The sequence below is a fragment of the Cetorhinus maximus genome, chromosome 7 (assembly GCF_964194155.1).
Source record: "Cetorhinus maximus chromosome 7, sCetMax3.hap1.1, whole genome shotgun sequence".
NCBI lineage: Eukaryota > Metazoa > Chordata > Chondrichthyes > Lamniformes > Cetorhinidae > Cetorhinus > Cetorhinus maximus.
The window spans coordinates 55606824-55632626 of NC_135885.1; positions in this window are offsets into that span (position 1 = coordinate 55606824).

The following is a 25803-nucleotide window of genomic DNA, read 5'->3' on the forward strand; positions in this document are numbered from 1 at the left end:
TTTTGCCTAGAACACGCTGCAAAGACAGTAACTAAAGTGTGGCCATATTTTTAGTACTTAAGCATATTGGGGGTAATTTTAACTTCCAAAAAAGGTGGGTCTGGATTGATTAGAATGTTAACATTTTTAAAATCTCAAACCTGCTCATTTCCGGTATAAACAGATGTGAACCAGAATCAGACAAACTGCCCTCTCTTAATTATGAGACAGGTCGTTCTTGTAAATTTTTTAGTAAGCTGTGAGTCTCACATTTTATCTCTCTCGACTTTAATGCTGGGTGGCCTATTTTCCCAAGCCTCAGGAAGCCTGACAGTTAAAAGGAGGTAAAGACTGCTACCCACTAGATGTAAGTGCTTTACCAGCACTGCTTGGGGACCAGAAGAAGCAGGAGTACTACCCCCAGCACCTCAGACTAACCTGCTTCCATCCCTGTGATTGGATCCCCTCCCCCACAATCGGACATGCCCCCACCCCCCACCCCCATCACCGATGTTGTCCAAACACCCAGTTCTGCTCCTGATCTCTCTCTGACTACCCGGGCCCCACAATCAACTCCTGACTATCCAAAACACACTGTACCCAACTACCCCCCATACTCTCTGTGCCAAGAATAAGGTAAACTGACCACTGATGATTGCAAAGTGTTCAGCACCATTTGTGATTCCTATAAATATTGAAGCAGCCCATATGCATATGCAGAAACAGCTGGAAAAGATTTAGGCTTGGGCTGATAAGTGGCAAGTTATATTTGTGCCACACAAATGACAGGCAATGACCATCAATGACAAGGGAGAACCTACCCATCTCCCCTTGACATTCAATGGCATTACCAGTGCTGAATCCCCCACTATCAACATCCTGGGGTTACCATTGACCAAAAACTAAACTGGACTAACTATATAAATACTGCGGTTACAAGAGCAGGTCAGAGACTGGGAATTCTGAGGTGAGTTATTGACCTGCTGACTTCCCAAGTTCTGCCCACCATCTACAACTTTCCTTCATACTCATTTGACTTACACCCAGGGCCCAAGAGAGGGGGTGCTGATGTTGCCAAACACTGGGTTGGGGCGGCGGGGGGGGGGGGGGGGGGGTGGGGGGTGAGGTGGGGCCCGAGCTTGTTGTTCTAAATGGAATTTCTTGTTGTACCCCAGCCTGAGCAGACAGAGCTGCAGACCTGTAAGGTGGGCTGTTTTAAAGATCGGAACTGTCATCCTGAGAGTTCTGACTCTTTTAAAGCCAGTCAGGTCAGTTTCACTGAGCTGCTGCTTCTGACCTTTGGGCAGCTTCCTGATTCCATTTTTTTTTAAAGTCTGCCAGAAAAGCTCAAAGCCCTCCAAGTGCCTGAAGGTCAACAGCAGTGCAGCAGTGTTCTTGCTTGAAAAATGGTAAATTAAATCTCAACTTGAGGGCCATTTGGATGCTGGGAGGGGAGATGGCTGGGGGAGGTTGGAGGCTGTTTGAGGGGTGGGGGAGGTTGGAGGCTGTTGGAGGGGTGGGAGGTGGTTGGGGGATTTGGAGGGGTGGTTGCAGGGTATTGAGGGGGTTGAGGGGAGGTTGGGGGTTTTGGAGGGGTGGGGGAGGTTGGGGTTTGTGGTGGTTGGGGAGGTTGGAGTTGTTGTGGAGGTGGGGTGGTGTGGGCGATGGTCTGGAGTTGGGGTGTCACCCTTTTTTTGCTGTTGAAGCTTTTCATTTATTAATTACATTTTTCCGCTAAGTTCACAGTGTACAACACAATTTGTATGACAACCTCTGGGGGAAGGGGAAACAATCCAGCTGTTGAGTTAAAGCCACACTGAATTTTTGTAACATGTATCATTCCTCTCTGAAAAATTCAGATCAGCAATTCAATCTACATTCTTCCTAAGCTACTTGTAGATGTCTGAATGACAAATCCTGGGGTAGCGCCATTGGCATAAAAGGGAAAGATGCTATTTATGAGATATTGTGGGCTGGTGCCAGACAAGTTAGAATGGTAAGGTTCTTTTTCATTTATGGGATATGGGCATTACTGGATAGGCCAGCATTTATTGGCCGTCTCTAGTTGCCCTTGAGAAGGTGGTTGTGAGCTGCCTTCTTGAGCCACTCCAGTCCATGCGGTGTAGGTACACCCATAGTGCTGTTAGGAAGGGAGTTCCAGGATTTTGACCCAGTGACAGCAAAGGAACGGTGATATATTTCCAAGTCAGGATGGTGAGTGTCTTGGAGGGGAACTTCCAGGTGGTGGTGTACCCATGTACCTGCTGCCCTTGTTCTTGTAGAAGGTAGTAGTCATGATTTTAGAAGGTGCTGTCTAAGGATCCTTGGTGAGTTCCTGCAGTGCATTTTGTAGATGGTACATTCTGCTGCCACTGTTCGTCGGTGACGGAGGGGGTGAATGTTTGTGGAACGGGTGCCAATCAAGTGGACTGCTTTGACCTGGATGGTGTTGAGCTTCTTGAGTGTTGTTGGAGCTGTACTCATCCAGGCAAGCGGGGAGTATTCCATCAGGCTCCTGACTTGTGCCTAATAGATGGTGGACAGGCTTTGGGGAGTCGGGGGGCGAGTTACTCACTACAGGATTCCTAGCCTCTGACCTGTTCTTGTAGGCACAGTGTTTATATAACCAGTCCAGTTCAGTTTCTGGTCAATGGTAACCCCAGGATGTTGATAACATGGGATTCAGCGATGGTAATGCCTTTGAATGTTAAGGGGTGATGGTTAGATTCTCTCTTGTTGGAGATGGTCATTGCCTGGCACTTGAGTGGCATGAACGTTACTTGCCACTTGCCAGCCCAAGCCTGGATATTATCCAGGTCTTGCTGCATTTGGACATGGACTGCTTAAGTATCTGAGGGTTTGCGTATTATGCTGAACATTGTGCAATCAGCAGCGAATATCCTCACTTCTGACCTTATGATGGAAGGAAGGTCTTTGATAAAGCATGGCTGGACCTAGGACACTACCCTAAGGAACTCCTGCAGTGATGTCCTGGAACTGAGATAATTGAATTCCAACCACCGCAACCATCTTCCTTTTTGCTAGGTATGACTCCAACCAAGGTTATACTAGCTTCAGAGTTGAATTGTTTTGTAAATGTAATGATTTTTTTCTATTACTTTCCTAACATCAGTTGATTGCTTGGTGGTTAATTATCCTTAGAGGATCAGTATTGGGCCTCCAATTTCACCATTGCTACAATCACTCTGCCTACTGCATGTGGGTGTAGTGAAAGAAAGGCGAAACCTACATTTATACAGCACTTTTCACGATGTCTCAAATTGCTTTACAGCAAATTAAATACTTTAGGGTTGTAGTTACTTGTAAAATGTAGGCAATGCTATCAAATGGGGAAGCAGGCTTAAGGGGCCGAATGGCTTACTCCTGCTTTTAATACATATGTTGTATGTCATTCTGGATTGATGACGTAAGCTGGGCTAGAATGCCTTTATTATCCATAATTATCTTGTGAACAGAGGGTTCATGGCAGGAGTTCTGTTTATTTTGCTGCTAATGGAATTTTACTGAGCAGGCTTTGTGGGGTGAAATTGCCAGGACAGGGGTGCATAATGGGCTCATAGTGAATCAGTAACCTGTTTTAGACTGCAGATGATTCTCAAGAGTCTTTTCCATTGACTTCAATCTTGTCCTTTTGTCTACTTACCTATTATCCCCCTCTATCTTGGTGCTTTTATGAGTTTTTTGAGGGATGAAATATCATGATAAAATTGTATTGCACAGTAAATATTGAAAAAAAAATTGCAGTGAGAGGCAGCAATCAGCAGAGTCTTCAGACTTGCTGATCAGGAAAATATAGAAATAATGTGAACCATTCACTCTTTTTCCTCTGGCCCCTTAAAAGTTGTGGCACACAGAGACTCCTGAAGGCTCCAATGTTTCTCACTGACAGTGAAGGCCTATGTTGTTCAAGCATTCCGCTTGGTTGCTCAAGAATCATTTGATCTTTCCACCCTGATAAAGTAGAATCCAATTATACCCTTTGAATGAAATAATTATGTTGAATAATATCATGCACCCAGGCAGGAGAAAGTCTTCTAATTCTTCTACAGAATGGAAAAAATCTTGTGCAGTTTAAATGGGCTGTAAATATTGAATCTTTCTCCCAAATATGAATTTACTGTCACATATGGTGCAGTGTGCAGAACAGGTCCATGAAGGCTGAGGCAGTCACTGAAATCAGTGGGCAGAATCTTGCCCTTGGATGGCAGCGGGCTCCACCAGCTTGGCGGCGGGCGGGCAGCCGACCCCCGCCACTGAAATGGGGCCTGCCGCCATTTTGAGTGGGCAGGCCAATTAAGGCCTGCCCAGTAGTATCCCCGACGGGAAGCGCTATGCACTTCCATTGCAGGGGGGGGGATTCCCCATCTGTCAAAGTGCACTCTTTCGCACATGCGCGCGAAAGAGCGCACTTCTCCCTGAGACAAAGTCCTGTCTCAGGGAGACCAGTGACAGTCCGAAAAACTTTAAAAATGCAAAAATTAAAATATTATTAACATGTCCCCTTCACGTGACAATGTCACACGAGATGGGACATGTTAATAAAGACCACATAAACTTTATTAATTATTTAAAATACGGACATGAAACTTCATCCCGCCAGTGGATGAAGTTTCATCAATAATCAAAAGCCCGCTGGGGCTCCTGGCCTGCCCGCCAGCCTTAAGGTTGGACGAGCAGGTCTTTAATAACTTTAACTAGCCTGTCAATGGCCTCAATTGGCCATTGACAGGTCAGCAGGTGGACAGCTGATTTCGCTGTCCGCCCACCTTCCTAAAAATTTAAATGGACCGGGATTCCTCCCAACGTCATCCCACATCATTTTCCCCTCGGTGAGCGGGCCCCGCCCCTAAACCGCCGAGGGGAAAATCCTAGCCAGTGTTATCCTCTGCACAGTGTTATAACTGACTAATGGGATATATTCCTGTCAAATTAATATTGTTGTATGATGCTGATAAAGTAAAATTTGTACCCTCTGGTTTGTTTAATAGCCGTCACTTAATGGGGTCACTTATAGGACACACACAAACAACACTGCATTATATAGTTACTGCCCTCCATATTAATGACCTATGTTGCATGTAAACATGGAAAATGTTTGTAACCAGATGCTAACAAAGGCATTATAATTTTACTCGTCCCTTTCTGTGACAGGTGAATTGATTAGTGAATCTTGAAAGGGGGAAAAATATCATGCATGATTGAGGGGGAGGGTTAAGTGGGTGGCAGGAGTGGGGGGGCGGGGGGGACAGTGGGCTGGCATGGGCAATTAGGGGTCCATAAAGAGGAAAAGCACTCAGACCCATGATTTCTCTCCCTGGCCCTGCTCACACCCCCAGTAATTTAAGGCAGATTAAGCACTTGGTCTAAGTATTGATTCGAAGATTTGTGGAAGGGTTGAAATTTCTTCGGTCTTCCACTTATTTCTGGCAAGGTTTTCCCTTCAAGTCTCCTCCAACTGTCCCACAGTTGTAAATTCTGCTTTCAACACAGGTGTCTCTAGTGTATTCAGTGTAGCCACCTCAGGCCAGGACTAAAAGCAAAAAACTGCGGATGCTGGAAATCCAAAACAAAAACAGAAACAGAAATACCTGGAAAAACTCAGCAGGTCTGGCAGCATCGGCGGAGGAGAGCACTCGAAACGTCAACTGTGCTCTCCTCCGCCGATGCTGCCAGACCTGCTGAGTTTTTCCAGGTATTTCTGTTTCTGTTTTTGTTCAGGCCAGGACTCTCCTGGCTTTAATATTATTTAACACTGGACTTTGTACCTAAAACTCTCTCTGTCTCTCTTATTAGATTGGCCATCACAGAATTCAAATTCCACCGTTAGTCAAGTCCTTCCGATAATGTAAGTCGTAACTCTTTTAGCAAACTCACAGAATTTCAACTGAATTCTGCTGGGGGAGATGCTCCCAGTACTCAGCTTGAGCTAAATTCAAACTCAAAACTAACTTGCTTGAACACAGCACAACACACACGATATATTTCACTTCACTTGCACCTCCTTCAATTTGGTCAATTGCATTCGCTGCTCCCAATGCGGCCTCCTCTACATTGGGGAGACCAAACACAGACTGGGTGACCACTTTGTGGAGCACCTTCGGTCTGTCTGAGAGTATGACCCAGATCTTCGTGTCAGTTGCCATTTCAACACGCCATCCTGCTCTCATGCCCACATGTCCGTCCTTGGCCTGCAGCAATGTTCCAGTGAAGCTCAATGCAAACTGAAGGAACAGCACTTCATCTTCCGATTACGCACTTTACAGCCTTCTGGACTTAACAGTGAGTTCAGCAGCTTCAGGCCATGAACTCTCTTCTCCATCTTCACCTCTTTTTTATCCCCCTTTTTAAAAATTTATTTTTATTTTTTATCCACTTATTTTCATTTTATTCATTGATTCACTGCTTTATCCTCTTTTTAATCCCTTTTTCCATCCTTTTTCCCCAAGCGCTGCCCCCTTGCCCACCCCAACCCTAAAAGGGCCACCTGTTACTTGTTCCATGTTGTTCTTTCACAGAGTGCTTACCTTTGTTCTGCTATTAATACATTCTGCTTTCTTATCTTTATGCCACTATCAGCACCTTCTTTAGCCCTTACCACTACCATAACACTTTCTTTGTCTTTTTGTCCATGACATCTTTGTTAATCTCTCCTTTGCCCCCACCTATCGCTGGCCTTCTATCCAGCTTCACCTGCTCCACCCCCCTTAACCAGTATGAATTTCATCACATTTCTACTTCTCTTTAGCTCTGATGAAGAAGGGTCATATGACTCGAAATGTTAACTCTGTTTCTCTCTCCACATATGTTGTCAGACCTGCTGAGTTTTTCCAGCATTTTCTGTTTTTATTACACACAATCTACACCCATCAATTCTTGACTTTTTTTTTCTATTGTTTATCTCTCAGGCAACTTGATCATGTACAATCATCTACAAGAAACAAGGTTTTTTTTAAACTATATATCATTTCTTAGACACCTAGATCTTAAAGGGACCAAATTCTCCATATAAAATATAAGCATTCCACCCTTAAAAGCACATGGGTTATCACAACACTATCTTCATAAGGGCAATTAGGGATGGGCAACAAATACTGGCCTTGCCAGATGCTCACATTCCATGAAAGAATAAAAAACCTCTATAATCGGCCCCTCTGGTATGAGTCTAAACATTCATGACAGAAGTCTCAACTTCCCATTGGGCCTGTCACATATCATTCCTGTACATTTCAGGATACACTGTACAGGTGTGAAGTAATGTAGCATGCTGGTGTATTTCTATCACCAGACCTGTTATCTTCAGCAAGTAACCTTTTTTCAGTAGGCATTATCAACATCTGTGACCCAGCTATATCATTACCTAAAATAAATTGAACCCCTGCAATGGGCCAATACTCCAACGATTACCTCACCTGTTTTCCACTTACTCTCTAAATTTACCTTGCACCATGGTTTAGCATCTCCATGAATCCCATTTATTATCACTTTTTCCTGCAATACTCTCTCTGAACAACAAGTATCACTATCCCATAACATTAAGGATTGACTAGCACTTGTGTCTCTTAAAATTTTAATATATTTGCCTGCTTCACCCTGATTGCATGGAAAGATTTCCCCTTCACATACAAAATCTTTAAGCATTTCTGTAACCTGCCCTTCAGAACTCCTTTGGGTAAATTGTGAACACATTCCCACTTCTTTCCTCATCACTGATTCTTCCTGATTCACCTATACACAAGTCATTAGTTTTTCCTGTGTCCGAATCTCAGAACCCACAGTACTCTCATTTTCAGAACCCTTCTGCATTCCAACTACAGCAACAGATTTCCCCTGTAATCTCTAATACATTGACTTTGTGTGCCCAACCTTATTACAATGAAAACAGCTCAGTTTGCGAGTGTAACTTCTACAGTCAGCGCCTTCCTTTTTGATCTGAAAGAAACTTCCTTAGAATTTCTAACTACTTCTCCACTTTCCTGACCACCTACCTTTCTTTCACCTTCCCACTTTCTATCTGTCTCTGCTTCAAAAGGGCGATGGGAAAAATGTTTAGACCTATGAACTAACTCTAATCGTCAACTATTTCTGCTGCTTGCCAAGCTGTTTTAACCCTCTGTTCCTCCACATGAGTCCTAATTACTGAAGGAATTGAATCTTTAAATTCTTCCAAAAGCATTACTTCTCTAAGAGCTGCATATGTTATCTCTACCTTTGATGCCCTTATCCACAGGTCAAAATTATTTTGCTTTACCCTCTCAAACTCAATATAAATTTGACCAGGCTGTTTCTTTATATTCCTAAATTGCTGTCTGCATGCCTCAGGAACCATCTCATATACACTCATAATAGCCTTTTTTACTGCATCATAATCCACTGATACTTCTTCTGACGGTGAAGCATAAACCTTATGAGCTCTACCTACCAACCTGGACTGTAAAAGCAATGTCCAGATTTCTTCTGACCATTTCATCTGCTTAGCTATCTTCTCAAACAAAATAAAGAACACCTCCACCTCCCTTTCCTCAAACTTTGGAAGAGCCTGCACAAATTTAGACATCTCCCTACTTCGCTATAGATTGGAAGTGGTCACTTCATCCCCAGAGCCTCCCTCAGCCTCTAAGATCTCTTTTTAACTTGCAGCTTTTTAAGCTGATATTCTCTCTCCTTCTCTGTTTCCTCCCTTGCTAATTTCTCCAAAGCCAATTCCTTTTCCTGTTTTCTATCTCTCTCCTGCCTTTCTGTTTCTCACTGTGAGTGAGGATCTATAGAATGTCCCCACTGCACGTTATCATCATCCTCTTGAATATAGGGACTATGGGCATCCGCCGCATCTCCATGACAGGAGCCTTATCACAGACTGTATGTGCGCTGCCACCAGCTAGGCAGGAATCCAACGTTCACAGATGCAATGTGAGGATCTATGGTGTCTCCTCACTCCATGTCGTCATTATCCTACAAAAACCTAGCATTTATGAGGGTCTCCCAAGTGCGCCTACCTCTTCTGGCCAGTACGAGGGCCTCATTGCCATCATTGTCAACTTTGAGGACCTCTTCACCCTCATCATTGTCAACGTCCTCCTCATTGGAGGAAACCTCCAGCTCCTCCATCTCCTCATTAGCCAGCTCCTCTCCCCGTTTCAGTGCCAGGTTGTGAAGGGCGCAGCAGGCGACAATGATGCCTGACACCCTCTGTGGACTATATTGCAGGGCTCCATCAGACCAGTACTGGCAGCGGAACCTCATTTTCAGCATCCCAATGGTTTGCTCCACCAAGGTGCGAGTTGCAGCATGAGCCTTGTTATACCTTCTCTCTGCTGCAGTCTGAGGCTGCCGCACGGGTGTCATCAGCCACGTCCTCTGTGGGTAGCCTTTGACTCCAAGGTGCCAACTCTGCAGCTTCTGTGGACTCTGGAAGACATCAAGGATCTGAGACCTACTGAGAATGTAGGAGTCATGGACACACCCTGGAAACTGTGCACAGATCTGCAGGATGCATTTGTGGTGGTCGCACACCAGCTGAACAATCAGCGAGTGGAAGCCCTTGCGGTTGATGAAGGTGACTGCTTGTTGCCACGCGATCCAAGCGCCACATGAATGCAGTTGATGGCACCCTGCACCTGTGGTAAACCCAAGATCTGGGCAAATCCCAGTGCTCTTGCTTCCTGGCTTTTCTGATCCCAGGCAAAAATGCACAAAGTTGTATGACTTCGCGAAGTTGGCGTCTGTGACCTCATGGATGCATTTGTACATGGAGGCTTGCGCTATCTCATAGAGGTCACCTGTGGTGTCCTGAAAGGAGCCACTGACATAAAAATTGAGCACCACAGTCACTTCCACAGCCACAGGCAATGGATGCCCTCCATGGCCTCGTGGCGTCAAGTGCTGCAGCAGGGGGCAGATGTGACCAACCAGCTCCTGGGACATACGCAGTCTTCGGTGACACTGGTTCTCGGTCATCTGCAGGAATAACAAGGGCCGTCTATAGACACTGGGTCTAACTAGGTGTCGAGCAGCGGTGGCTCGCTGTGGCTCTTCAGCTGCGTATGCGGGAGCCCCAGCCGCCTTTCTTCGTGAGGGTGCTGCTCCTCCCTCTGCCCAGCCATGTGCCTCCATCACTCACTGCTCTCTGCAAGTCAAGAGTCATACAGCCCGTTCACTAGGCTCCTTGCTCCTGATGTGCTCCTCCTGCAGGATGAAAGAGAGAGACACGTGAGTTAGCTTGGGTGTTCTAAGAACCTCTCTTGGTTAAGTCTGAAGGCCCCTTAATGCATCCCGGAGAGTGATGGCCACCACTTGGATGGCCAGAGTTTAGTGAGCTGCATGGCTGCCTGAAATCTCAGCTTCCTCTGCCCTGCTCCACCTGACTGATTTGTGGCAGCTTTGCCCACTGGACTGCATGCTGTGCTCTCAGCTCAGGCACGGGTTGCATTAAGGTGCCTTCAGACTTAACCAAGAGAGATTCTAGGAACACCCAAGCTAACCCATGCATCTCCCTCTTTCATCCTGCAGGAGGAGCACATCAGGAGCAAGGAGTCTCCAAACCCACACTGCAAGGCTGCACTGTTAGCTTGAACCATGGGGGACACTGGTCCAAACTGGAATAATGACATTGCAAGGGTCTGTGAGCGCCTCCACCAGTGACTGCTCCATGACCAGCTTTAGCAAGGAGATTGTACAATGTGCCCAGTCATCCAATTATTCTGCAGTCCATTAAAAGACTCATTAGTTTGCAGACTGTGCCTGAAGGATGAAAAGTTCTGGAGCACTTGGTGGCACTTTCAAGCCTCCGCGTTGCTTGAGTGGGCAGATAAGCTAGTGGCCCGACTCCAAGCATGTCAATGTGACTACACCTGAACTGTCTCAGCTGCAGAGGAATGGTCACTTTATACAAGGTTTCCCTAATGCGTGGCTGCTTCCCTACCCCTCCCCTTGTACGTGCTTATGCACCACCTTCAACTGCAATGCAGCCCTTGTCCCGCCCACCCCACCCCCCCTCCCCCCCGCCACAACTCACCTCAACTGCAGTGCAGCCTTTGCCCCAGCACCGCACTGCCAACCAGCTGGGAAAATACAACTTTGCCTGAACATGTGCCTCAACCTTGAGGTCCAAATTGCAACCCTCACGAGCACTGTGCAACATTACTGTGCACTCGCCTCTGAGTTCTGCTCGAAATGCAGCTCACCAGGTGCATGCCTTATAAATGCTGCTGTGAAACACGTTGGTGTGCAATCATGCCTTGGATGATCCAGCGTGGGGGATGATTCCGGCATGCTGGCTTACAATGATATGCAGATGTATTACAATTGAAGTTGCCAACATGCATTTGGAAACACAGCCTGACATTGACTTGCAGAGCAGACGATTGCAAACTGATTTCAAAATGTCGTGAAACCGATTTTTGGCCTTCCCGCCATATTATCCGCTCTTGTCCGCCATGACGCCCAACGCCAGTGGGCACAGGAAATTCCTCCCTATATCTTTTTGCATCTTCTTTGTATCCTCCTCACAGCTTACATTCCCACCTAGCTTTGTATCGTCAGTGAACCCGTCCATTCCCAGTTTTCATGGAGGGAGCAAGGTGTAGTCGACAAGGTGTAGCAGGTTGGTCATTAAAATATTAAAATGAGACTGTCTGTCTGTATTTTAACAGTCATTCTGCTTTTAACTCATGTCAATTGGAGAGGAGACAAGAAACCTTCAATTTCTGAGGGAGGGCATGTACTGCACTACCTGTGGACCAGAAAGAGCAGGAGTGTTTCCTTGCAGCCCAGTAAACTACCCAGTAAATCGCCCCATTCCCCACAATCCATCTGTTCCCTGCTCCACCGCTTGACAACCTCCAGGCCACCATTGGAAACCCTGATAAATATCAGACCCACTGGCCAGCAGTGAGCCCCACATCTGCCCACAATTGGGACTTCCTGCTGCAATTGGAATCCCCCAAGCACAATCGAGACCTCCAAACCCCATCACCAACCTGGATATCGGGACTCCCTTGTGACCGGGGCCCAGTGATCGCAGCCTCAACTCTCTCTGCGATGAAGACCCCCTGTGGTCAGGATTCCCCCCTGGATCAAGTCCATTTAATTGTGACCACATCCACCCCTCACAGTGTTAGGGGCGCCACGTCCCTGTGATCAGAAACAACACCCCCGTCCTCACACTCCCCCACAGCCCCTGCCCCTAACCCATGCATGGCTAGGCCTCCCTGCTCTTATTGGCTGAAGGCTCCCCTGCCTGACAGGAGTCTATGCTGTCAAGCAGGCTGTCTGTGGGTGGGGCACAAACAGAAAAAAATTGCAATCAGTTTAAAAATATTCCAGATATCTATTCTTCTGGGATTTCTGACCTCAGAACAGTCTCCTATCCGCACCCCCCCCACCCCACCCCTTACCTATCCTTTCATGGAAATCACCTCCGAGTTCAAACCCATGCCAGTGTTTCTATGGATATGTAAATTTTTACGCCAGTCATCAGCTTCCTCAGTAGAAGTCCACTATGTCACTGCTTATGATAATATGCTGATCACACAGAGCAAAGTAGTGTTTTTTTCACTCTGGAGGCTACAAGCCAAGAAGCAGAAGGAAAGGGTGTTAATGGCCAAGAAACTGCAGTTCCCTGGACATCTGGCAACTTTGGCACTGACTCAAGTACCTCAGCAATTACACATGCATTCAGCAGCCCAGAGACAGTTGGTTGAGGAGTTCCAGCTTGTGCAGAATTGACACGTGGTGAGACACAGGGCAGAAAGAAGTCTGATCATACAAATGTGGAAGTCAAACTTGATGCAGCTGAGTAGAAACACAAGATGTGTCAGCCCTGGGTATAGTGTCATGATTCTGCCACGAAACAGAAGATACAAGCAGAGCGACAGACCCATATGGAGATTCTCCATTACCTCTTCCAAGATGTGTACCAGATGGCTGGGAGAGCCATGGAGTCTGTTGTGCATAAACATCTAAGGGGTTTCCACATCATTTATGTGCTTCCTAGAGAAAGTGGCAGCTCCAAGAACATTTTTCAACCCTCCATTGCTCCATGAAAGATCCAGGCACATCAGTCATTTCAAAATGAAGGCATTGAATTAAGTACTGTAACTCATGGGAGGCTATTTATAGAGGTAAAAGTTAACTGAATTGTGAAATATACAGAGCCATGTCTCAGAGGATCTGGAAGATACTCGTTTTACAAGGGGGCTGAAGTATAAAAATAGGGAAGTCTTTCTACAACTGTCCAGCGCGTTGGTCAGACCACACCTAGGATACACTGTACAGTTTTGATCTCATTCCTTAACAAGGAATACACTCACTTTGGAAGCAGTTCAGAGAAAGTTTATTAGGCTGATTCCTGGGAATGAAGGGATTGCCTAATGAAGAAACATTGAGTAGTTTGGGCCTCACTGAAGTTTAGAAGAATGAGAGTTGATCTTATTGAAACATATCAGATCCTGATGAGGCATGATGAGTAGATGCTGAGAGGATGTTTTCCCTCATGGGGGAATCTAGAACTAGGGGGCACAGTTTAAAAATAAGGGGTCTCTTATTTAAGACAGAGATGAGGAGGAATTTCTTCTCTCAGAGGGTTGTAAGTCTTTGGAATTCTCTTCCACAGAGAGCAGTGGAGGCTGAACCATTGAATACATTCAAGGCTGAGTTCGAAAGATTTTGATCCACAAGGGAGTCAAGGGTTATGAGGGGCAAGCAGGAAAGTGCATTTGAGGCCACCATCAGACCAGCCATGATCTTATTGAATGGTGGAGCAGGCTCAAGGGGCCAAATAGCCCACTGCTGCTCCTATTTCTTATGATCTTGCTCTCTCTTAGGGCTTTAAGGATCTTCCTGCTTCCAACAGCAGGAACAGCTTGCATTTAGGTTTGACCTTTAATGTAGTAAATGTCCCAAGGTGTGTTACAGGACCATTATGGAATAAAATTTGACACTGAGCCATATAAGGAGATACAAGGCCAAGAGATTAAAAGCTTACTCAATCACTTGTGTTTTATGCAGTGCCTCAAAGAGAGGGAGATAGGTGGAGAGATATGGGGAGGGAATACCAGAATTTAGGGCCCAGGCTGCTGAAGGCTAATGGTGGAGTGATTAAAATCAAGAATGCATAATAGGTCAGAACGATAAGGTCAGTTTTCACACTAAACATTGGTAACCAAAATTCTCTTCCAGTAGAAGTGGAGCACTTGGTTCTGGCTGATGAACTGCTTTGCCACACAGGGGGCAGGATTTTTAGGTCAATTGGTGGCCCTGAGAGCGGCCGGGGAACGGACCACCGCTCGTGACCGGCCCCCGACTGCGACTTCACACTGGCTGGCCAATTATTGGCCAGCCAGCGTGAAGCGTGTGCTGACAGGGTGGGGGCGGAAGGAGGGCAGACGCTGATGTGAGCGTGGGCGAGTGCTGAATGAGAGCTCCCTGAAGGCAGAGAGCTGCCTCAGGGAGCTGAAGACTTGAAAACCAATAAATAAAGATCTTAAAACCTAGAAAAAAATGTCCACGCATCACAATCAGCCACCTGAAGAAAATTCTGCTCATACATTCTTATTTTTTAAATTCAATAACGGAAACATCATCCCACCCTTGGATGAGGTTTCATGAAAAATGCAAAGTCCGCCTGGCCGATTCACCCATCCGCCAACCGTGAGGTTGGACGGACCATGAAAAGTCAGAGACAATTACAACTTTAATTGAATTAATTGGCCTCTTAATTGTTGGCGGGCACATTTCCGACATTTGCACACGCCTGCCGACCGACATATCATGAGAGCTCTGACCTAAAAATTCTGCCCAGGACGATAGAGAGGCACTGCACAAGCTCTTTGCAATAGTCTTCCACTTTGCATGATCTGATGGCCATTCAGCCCAATACGATGGGGTAGCCTGCAGGTGCCTATCCCAGGAATCTAGGGATCTGACACAAGGACTACTTCCATTCTAAGATGCTTACAGTAGCTTCAAGTCACCATCAGACCCCAGGCTTTTAGGTGACAGTAACAAAAAGTGTTAGAAAAGGGCATAAAGAAGGTTCTAATGAAAGGCTTGTTTCTGAAACATTTTCCCTACAGATGCTGCCTAGACCTGCTGATTATTTCCAGCATTTCGTGTTTTTATTTCAGATTTCCAACATCCACAATACACAGAAAGTTGCCTGTTCACAATGGGGCTGTATGGTCAAGACACCAAGCAATGCCTTTCCAAGTTTTGTAATAAATCACTGGAATTATTGATGCAAAGATGGCATGCTGTCTGATTATCCTATTATCTTATAGGGCAATGGGGAATGGATAATGTGTTGATACTAAGGTTTGTGATTACTATGTGGTGATTAGCTGTGAAAAAGAAGAATTTTACTTTGACTCCAGAGAGGTTGGTCAGCAGATGCTGATGTTAAAATTTCAAAAAGATATTGATATGTGATTCTGTAAACATGTCCCAAACAAGCTTGTATCCCTGCTGTCCAGTAGCACCAGCCAGTAAATCAGATTCCTTTTCTTCACAAGCCTAATCTTCAGAAGAAGTAGTGCCACCATCAGCCTTTCCGTTAACTCTGTGGCATCTATCATCAGACCTTTTTGGATAGTGAAGTACTGAAGCGCACAACTTAATACAATAATTGACAAAAAGGTGCTTGACACATACTGAATACTGCGCACGGAACTATATAAGCATTGGAATTTTCTTTTAAACCTACCAATGGTTTGTTCAATTCTGATCCTTGCCTTCGTTATACTCCGTTGTCATGTTCCTCAGCAGCACTGGTGATCTTACGAAGGGGCATGAACATGAGAGTAGTGGGTATCCCTATAAGTTGTCCACTAGCCATCCTGCCTCTTTTCCCTGTTGAAATAAAGCTGAGACACTAAACTGGCAAAGCATAAAGGCACCCTGACAGCTCCTAGCATACTGTGACTGCATGCAGGAAATTGTGCCTGTGATTGCAAATGACCTGCACATTTAGGGAATGGAGACCTTTGCAAATCATGGCCAGGATTTTATGGCCCCACCGCAGCGTGTCTCCCCCCGGCAGATGCGGTGAGCTGTTTAAATCTCTATTCAGTTTGGTGGGACCGTAATTTTCCGCCAGGCGGGAGGGGCTGTAAAATCCTGGCCCATGTAAATATTAGGATTTGCATTTGAGGCACACATTGTTAAATTGATGCAGTTAATTCAGCCCACAACCTTGGGGAATCTGGCCATTCTGAAAAATGAAATCGCTCACTCAGTCACTGGTCTGTGATTGCTGTCCACATATGGAAAGTGGTTTGCCCTACAATGAGAACTTGCCTTATGGATGAATGTGCAGCAAATTGGTTGATCTGCCAAAAGGCTCTTTGGCTGTCTGAAATGAATCTGTAGTGCAAAGATTCTGAGCTGTTTGGCCACTTTCCCTGCCATCATCAGAGTTGTCCATGCCATGAGACTTGTTTGCAGCTTTGCCTGCAGCAATGAGGAGCACTTTTCCAAGGCTTCATGACTGATGTTAAATCTGTTGAGCCAGAGCTGATGAGAAAGTTCTCATGAGCTCTCAGGAGTGTGATGGAATACTCTCCATTTGGTTGGATGAGTGCGGCTCTAACAACACTCAAGAAACTCAACATCATCCAGGGAAAGCTGCCCGCTTAATTAACACCGCATCTGCCACCTCAAACATTCATTCTCTCCACCACCAGTGCACAGTGGCAGCAGTGTGTACCCCATATGAGATGCACTGCAGCAACTCGCCAAGGTTCCTTTGATAACACCTTCTAAATCTGCCACCTTTACCACCTTGAAGAACAAGGGGAGCAGATGCATGGGAAACCATCACCTGCAAGTTCCCTTCCAAGCCACATGCCATTCTGACTTGGAACTATATCACCGTTCCTTCACTGCTGCTGGGTCAAAACGCTGAAATTCCCTTTCCAACACCACTTTTGATGAATCCACACCACATGGACTGCAGCGGTTCAAGAAAGCAGCTTACCACCACCCTTTCAAGGGCAATTAGGGATAGGTAACAAATACTGGCCTTGCCAGTGATGCTCACATCCCACAAATGAATAAAAATAATGCTTCCTGCTGCTGGGTACTACCACGATTCTCTGTCTCTCCTCTGTTGTTGCATGAGAAATCTAACTTCTCTAAGAGGCTCCTTGTGAAAGCCTATTTTTCAGGCCTCTGTTGCTTCCTAATTTCCCTTCAGAATAAGTCACATCATGCATAATGGGCAATGTAAGTAAGGCTTCTTGAATAAATGATGCAAGAATTTTGTCACTGCATATAAGCTTGCCAAGAATTCACTAATAACCTGGGAAAGCATTTGCACCTTCAGCAACTTCCCTTTTAACAACCAGCTCTACCTTCATGAGCAGACATTGGCAACTGGCACCTGCTCTATCACGATGCCCAATTGGAATGTCAAGGGAAGGCAGGAGTCACTGAATTTAGTTTTACTGATTTTAATATTTCCTGATCCCATCATTTACATACCTGAGAGCATGGGTGCTTCTCCAGGCTAACCTCAAATATGATTGTAGTATTGTTATATTGTTCGTAAAGAGTTAGGAGCTAATTGTTATGAGAATGCACATCCAAAGTGCCACATTTACTGCTACATTGCAGTCAGGTGATGAGCAACAATGTTTCAATCCACCAGCCACATGGAGACAGCAAGAAATACACTCAATGAAGTGCTCCAGCATTTTGAACCTAAAAGTATAATTATTTCAAACTGATGGGAAGCAGAAGGCATAACAGTGGCAACAGGTGTTTGTAAGACCATGATATTTTTAATGGATTTAATGTTGAATGAGATTGAGAAAAATCAACACGGATTAGTACCAGAGTGAGCGAGAGAAGCTGAGTGAACCATATGAAAATGGAATGGCCTCCACAACAGCAATGAACCCACAGATACAGTCAATAATGAATCGGGAAGTTGATAATGTCATAGAGACATTTAGGAAGCTTAAACAAAAGTGCAGATTGATATTTAATAGCTTTCCAAAGGGTACTAGTGAAGAGGAAAGAATCAGCTACATCCTTTAGTGGGCAGGTGAGAAAGGGTTAAATTTGCTTAATAGCTGGAAGATGAGTGAGAATGACAGTAAAAGCTCAGGCAAAAATTTTGAAAAATTCAGCACATATTTCCAGCCAAAGTTAAACTATCAGATCCACCGATATGAATTTCAAAGCTTGAGGCAGGAGCCAGGCAAGCCTGTTGACAATTTCTTAATAATACTGAAAAATACAGCCAGAAAAAGTAAATTCAGGAATACAGATAAAAGGCTGATAGATCAGCTCATTTGAGGTCCTGCATACCATGAAACGCAAAAATATTTGATTCAGAAGCACACGTTCACAATATCGCTGGCTGTAGACACTGCCAAAGCACATGAAGCCATGAGTAGACAGATGAAGATGCCAACTACCCAAACGGTTAGCCTTCAATTAAATCAAGAGAAAGGCAGCTAAGTTGATTTGGTGAAGCAGCAACAAAAGAATGCACACCAGTCAGCGAGAAAGATGTGCAGGAGCTGTGGACAACCACACGAGTCCACAGACAGAAGGAAATGTCCCACATATGGATCAAATCATAGAGCTTGTGGAGAGCCCAATCATTGGGAAAAGATATGCAGAACAAGGACAGAAGATGCTAAATGACTTTTCAGAGATAGAAAAACAGGCAAACAAAAAGGAAAAGAAACCAAAATACCCTGTAAGATGATGTTGAGTTTGAGAACACAATAGGCATTGAAACCATAAAACTGCATGAAGTGGCTGGATGCAACAGTTCCCAGGGAAAAGAATTTCACACAATACTTCCAATCAGCAACAGGATCTTATTGAGAAATAAGCCCACAACCATAAATCTGAAGTGGAAGCTTGATAACGGAGCACAGAGTAACATCATCCTGCTCAGACTATACCAGAAGATCTTGCATTAGATTTGAAAGAAAATGGTTAACCAAACAATGTCATGCTAATGGCTTTCAGGAGAACTGAACTGCTAGGAACAACCCAAATCAAAGGGACACACAAAGGAAATGGGGTTATGTTCGGCGTCAATGAAGCAGATGGTCCTGCTACCCTGGGATTGAGCAGCTGTGAAGACCTGCAGTTTATCTCAGTAAACCATGAGATGAAGAAGGCAGAACTGAGGGTTGAGGTGGTACACCCATTGAAAAGCGCCATCTGATCGGAAGGAAGGACGTTCTGGTACAAATGTATCTGGACTGCTTTGATGAGCTGTTTGGATGCTTTGATGATTTTGAGTATCACAACACTGTTGATCCAGAAAATAAACCAGTGATCCATCTTTCATGTAAAATACCAATAGAAGTAAAAGGAAAGCTTTAAAGAGAGCTCCAAGAAATGGAAGAGAAAAAAGTGATCACTAGAGTTACAGAGCCTAAAAATTGAGTCATTTCCATCATGGTGAGAGAGGGGTCAAATGGCTATGAATTTGCCTGAATCCTGAATCAAGTAATAAAGAGGAATCACTATCCTCTTCTATCACTGGAAGCGATCACACAAGCACTGGCTGGGGCAAAAGTTTTCAGCAAGCTTGACGCCAGAAATTGTCACGGGAATGTAAATCTTGACTGTTGACAACATTATACACCTTCTGGACAGTACAAATTCCTGCACCTACTTTTTGGCTTTAAAGTGAGCCAGGATGTGTTCCAGCAGAAAATAGATGAGATATATAGGGGATGTAAAGGAGCAGTCAGCATAGAGGATGAAATCCAGATATACGGTGTAGATGGAAAATGTCATGGCTACTATCTACATGAGGCCATGTAGAGAAGCTGGAATACTGGGACCCAGCTAAATGCAGTCAAAGTTTTTGGAAATAGTGTCCACCCCTGACAGTCAAGCGAGTCCTGAAAAGGACAGAGCTATCTCTGAGATGGAAGCTCCAAGAGACAAAAATAGTTGAGAAGTTTCCTTGGCTTGATCCAGTGCATGGGTTTGTTTATACCTCACATGTCAGAATGCGCAATAACATACCGAGGGCTGATAAGAGATGTTGAGTACCAGTGGTCAGAATCACAAGAGAGGAGTATCAACAGTATGCATGGAGACAAGTCTGTCAGACTACAACAGAGAGAAACCTGTCACTCTGCAAGTAGATTTTTCCACAAAATGACTGGGAGCTGCCTTGGTACAAGAGGGAAAACCAATAGCATTCACATCCGAAGTTCTAACACCAGCAGTGACCAGATATGCCAATATAGAAAGAGAGCTTTTGGCAGTGGAGTATGGATGTAAGAAATTCCATACGTATCCCTATGGGAGAGTGATCATCATCCACTGGAGCAAATCTACAAGAACAATTTGTGTAGAGCACCAGCAAGACTACAGAGGTTATTCTTGAGACTTCAGAGTTATGATTTTACTCTAAAATACAAGCCAGGAAGAGAAATCGTTATAGCAGATGCCCTATTTCAGTTGTCATCACATGAGAAACATGAGATAAAAGATCTAGGTGTAAATATCTACCCCATTGTGAACACTGAAACTGAGTCAACTTAGAGATGAGACTAGCGAAGACTAGAAGTTACAAATGCGCTCTCAGCAAGTGATTCAGGGATGGCCTGATAAGGTACAGCAAACACAGCCAGTAATAGGCAGTATTGGTCTATCAAAGATGACAGCTCACCAGAAGATGACCAGATCCAGGATAATCAAACCCAAAACAATGCTGGGTGAACATTTTCAGAAGATACATGAAGGCCACATGGAAATGGAGAAATGTAAGCTCAGAGCCAGATAAGCTGTGGTACTGGATAGACATCTACAAATACATCAAAAGAATGGTATCTACATGCAATGTATGCCAGGAATATAGAAATACACAGCAGACAGATGATAGCTACTGAAGTATCACCCAGACCATGAGTAGTGGGGGCTGATTTATTCACACAAAATCAAGAATGGTATCTCAGCCTGCAGAGTGCTACTCAAAATTTTCTTTTATCCATAAGGTGAAAGATTTGAGAGCTGTAACAATCATCTCAGTTGTACAAGTTCTGTTCACTGTTTCCTGAAAAAATAATATGCAACAATGGAACCCAATTCATTTCTAGAGAATTTCAGGAATTTAATGAACAGTACTGGTTCACCATGGTTACCTCATTACGCAAGGGAACACGGTTTTATAGAAAGACATGTCCAGAAAGTCAAGAGAATGCTCATGAAACACTGAGGGACAAAGGAAGACTTAAACTTTACTAAATCCCTGTCCGAGTTGTTGAAAGGACAAACTGTACACATGCAGGGTCTAATCATGAAAGCCTGGAACCCAGCAAAGACTCCAAGGTCATACCTCATCGAGACTGAAACCTGAAGCAAATGATAAGGAATAGAGTCCATATTCAACATGCACATGAGTTGAAAAAGCAAAAGGATTATCAAAAACACCACAACATCACTAACTGGTGAAACGACATCAAAAGCATCATCAACAAATGGTGCAACATCAACAACATCCCCAGCAAGTGACACTACATTAGTGACATCAAGCACAATTCCTGCATCAAGGAGAAACATGCAGAACATCGCCTGTGCAGTATGCCAATTCACTAGTAAGTGATGAATGCCAAATCTACCAGATGGAGGCACAACACCCTGCCACCTAAGCGGTACCGTGAATATTTTTTTTTGAGAAAAAAAAGCTAAAAAGACTTTTAAGCTGTTCAGTTTATTTATAAAAGTTGATCTTTAATCTTTTGTTTAGACATAAAAACGTTAGTGATTCAAACAGTTATATTGATATTATATTTCTTTAAAAGAAAAGGATATTACATTGCTATATTATCCATAAAAGGTTATAAGGCAATTGTTTTGAGAATCTAGGTCTCCAGGTTTCCACATTTAGTCAGGTGCTGAACAACAATGTATCAGTCCACCAGCCAAATGGAGAGCAGCAAGAAATACACTTGAAGTTCCAGCATTTTGAGTCCAAAAGTGTGATTATTTCGAACTTATGGGAGCCTGAAGACCATAACAGTGATGAATTTTTTTGATGTTGCATTTTTGACACAGAAAGACAGCACAACTAGGATCCACCTCAAATCCCCAATTCTACACTTTAGAAAATACTGAGTTTTGACTCCTCCCTCAAGCCAGTAATTTCAGTGTATTAAAGTGCTTTAAGTGACTGAGAAGGAGCTATTATAAGGGCATTGCAGTAATTATAGTTTTGATAAATGTAGGACTGTAGTTTTAAGAATAACCCTGTGTTGCAAGATCACATGGTCTGTGTAAACCAATCAGTTTGCAGTGTGGGGAACCTCTAGGAGAGAGTGCTTCTTTAGTAATAGAGTTTGATGCACACATGCAGTTGTTGCTGCTACCTTGTAAATAAAGCTCAATGTTTCCACCAAGATAGATTACCTGGAAAATCAACTCTATAACAAACTGGTGATGAGGATAAATCAGATCCGGAACTGTCCCTCTCCCAGAGATTGTGAGTATCCAAGTTAATTAAAAAGAAAGGAAGATATACTCATCCAAGATGCCACAGTTTGGCAGGATCGATCCCTTTGAATCAGCCACAGATGACTGGTCTCAATATATAGAACATCTTGCATTCTACTTTCAAGCCAACAAAATCACAGGGGAGGAAAAGAGGAGAGTGATTCTCCTGAGTATTTGTGGGAGCAAAACCTACAGTTTAATTTGAGGCTTAACGGCCCCCAGTGCCCCAGATTTGAAGACTTTCAGTGAATTAGTAGACCTCATTAAGGGACATTTCCAGCCCAAGCCCTCAGTCACAATGCAGAGGCTCAGGTTCACAGAATAAAGCCCTGGGAGAGACCATTGCTCCTACATGGCAAAATTAAAGCAACTAATGGAATACTGTGACTTGGTGAAACCCTGAATGACATGCTCAGGGATCATTTGATCTGTGGCATGCAGGAGGATGCTATTCAGTGAAGATTGCTAGCAGAAGTGGATCTTGTTTTAAGAAAGCGTTAGACATAGCGCTTGCGATGGAAAGCACCGTAAGGGATTCACAAGCGACTCAAGGGGCACAAAATGGCATTGTTCTGCTAGTTAGGCAGGAATGGTCAGCTGAAATTGGTGCAAAAACCCACGACTCCTGCCGTGAAGCGGCAAAAAGCCCTCGCTAACTGAAAACCTAGAGGAAACAGCTTAGCAGCAAAGTTGAAAACTAATTTTTATCGACCTGGAAACAATCATATTCCTAACGATTGGCAATTTGAAAAGGTAGAGTTTTATTTTTGTCACAGAAGTGGACACATATTGAAACATTGCAAAACGAGATTTTAACAGTTTTCCAAACAACAAAGTCCAATGAAGTCTATAGCGGAGAAGAGCCAGAAACAACCAATTCTGACATTTATTCAACATTAAAGTTGGAAAGACAGAGCCAATTACTATCACATAGCAAGTAAATGGCAAGCCCTTAAAAATGGAACTGGACACGGGTGCTTCTACCGCTGTAATAGGAGAACACACTTTCAGATATTTAAGTAAAGGTGATCAACAATTAAATTTGGAACAAACATCTGCCAAATTGAAAATGTACACAGGCGAAGAAATCCAGGTAAAAGATATCACCAGAGTAACTGTTCATTAAGAATACCAATCTACTCAGCTACCCGTGATGTTGGTAGAAGGCGAAGGGCCAAACCTTTTAGGTCGTGATTGGTTGAAAGAGATTAAATTAAACTGGTCCAAAATCTTCCAGTTGTGAGCAGAGGGACTGCCAGAGCTGCTAAAAAAAATGACACCGTTTTCAAGGGTGAACTGGGAAAAATCCAAGGCCTACAGGCCAAGGTTTATGTGGACCCAGAAGCAACCCCTCACTTCTTGAAAGCAAGACCGGTGCCATACACCCTGAGAGAGAAGGTTGATGCTGAGCTGAACTGGCCAGAGAGGCTGGGTGTCATAAAAGCAGTTCAGTTCTCAAAGTGGGCAGCACCCATAGTCCCTGTCCTTAAAGCAGACCAGACCATCTGGATCTGTGGGGTCTATAAACTAACAGTCAAAAAAGCAGCCAAACTGGACAGGTAACCGACTCCCAAGATTGAAGACCTCTATGCCAAACTAGCAGGAGGGACAACAATACAAAGCTTGATATGAGTTACGCATATCAACAACAGGAGCTGGATGATGCCTCCCAAGAATTTGTGACCATAAACGCCCACAAAGGATTATACCAATATACACGCCTGCCTATCGGTGTTTCCTTGGCCTGTGCCATTTTTTAGAGGACAATGGAGAGCTTGTTAAAAGGACTACCTCAAACTGTCGTCTATCTAGACAAAGCACTGATAACTGGATTCACAGAAAAGGAACACTTGGCTAATCTAGAAGAAGTCATGAAATGATTTTTAGAAGCAGTAGTGCTTCTAAAGAAGGAAAAATGCACTTTTCAGACAAATGAAGTTATTTATTTGGGCCACTGGGTAGATGCCCAAGGGTTACACCTGGTTGAAGAGAAGGTTAAAGCAATCAGAGAGACACCTGCACCCAAGAACACCTCTGAACTTAAATAATTTTTAGGGATGGTAAATTAATATGGGCGATTTCTACCAAATTTATCAACTGTTCTAGCCCCTCGACATTCACTGCTAAAGAGAAACCAGCATTGGGTTTGGGAGTCACCCCAAGAAGAAGCCTTCATGAAAGTAAAACAGCTCTTGCACTCTTCAGGTTTGTTAGTGCATTATGACCCAACAAAGGAATTGGTACTAACCTGTGATGTGTCCACCTATGGAATGGGAGCGGTACTATCTCACAAAATGGATGACGGTACAGAGACACTGATTCGCTATGTGTCCAGGACACTTACCACAGCTGAAAAAGGATATTCTCAGATCGAAACGGAAGGTCTGTCAATTATTTTTGGTGTAAAGAAATTCCACCAATATGTGCATGGGCGACATTTCACGATAGTATCAGGCCACAGACCACTTTTGGGTCTGTTTAGCGAGGAAAAGGCTATACCTCCCATAGCTTCTGCACGAATACAAAGATGGGCCCTAATTTTTTGCGGCATATGAATACACCTTTGTACATAGACCAGGGATTCATATAGCAAATGCTGATGCCCTAAGTTGCCTTCCTTTGCAAGAGAACAATGACTATGCCCCAATTCCCCAAGCGCTCATATTAGTGATGAATTTCCTGGATTCTTCACCAGTCTGTGCCAGGCAGCTAAGAAACTCGACGAATCATGATCCAGTCCAGTCTTGAGTGAGAGACCAAGTGTTATGTGGCTAGTGCCAGGAATCAGTCTCTGATGAATTGAAGCCACTTTTCAACTGAAGGCATGAGATGAACAGTCAAAATGGTATTCTATTATGGGATGCGCAAGTAGTAGTTCCTTCACAAGGAAGGGAACCACTCTTAGAAGGGCTACACAGTGCCCATCCAGGGATCTCATGAATAAAGACAATAACGCAAAGTTATCTTTGGTGGCTGGGGAGGGACAGCAATATTGAAAAGGTGGTAAAACACGAGTGCAATGTCAACAGCTACAAAATGGCTGCCAATGGCAGCCCCATTACACCCATGGGAGTGGCCTGGTAGACCCTAGGGGAAGTTGCACACAGATTACGTTGGCCCTTTCCTTGGAACCTTGGACCCTGCTTACAGCAGGCTTTTGTATTTTCCTGATAAGTCAGCTAGATCAAGATCATTAAGCTGCATGCTGCACACTTTCCTTGGAACCATGATGCTCATTCCAAGTGGTTAGACATTTATGAGGTAAAGACACCAACGTCAGATGCTACTATAGAAAAACTACGCCAAAGCTTCACGACTCATGGATTGCCCGAG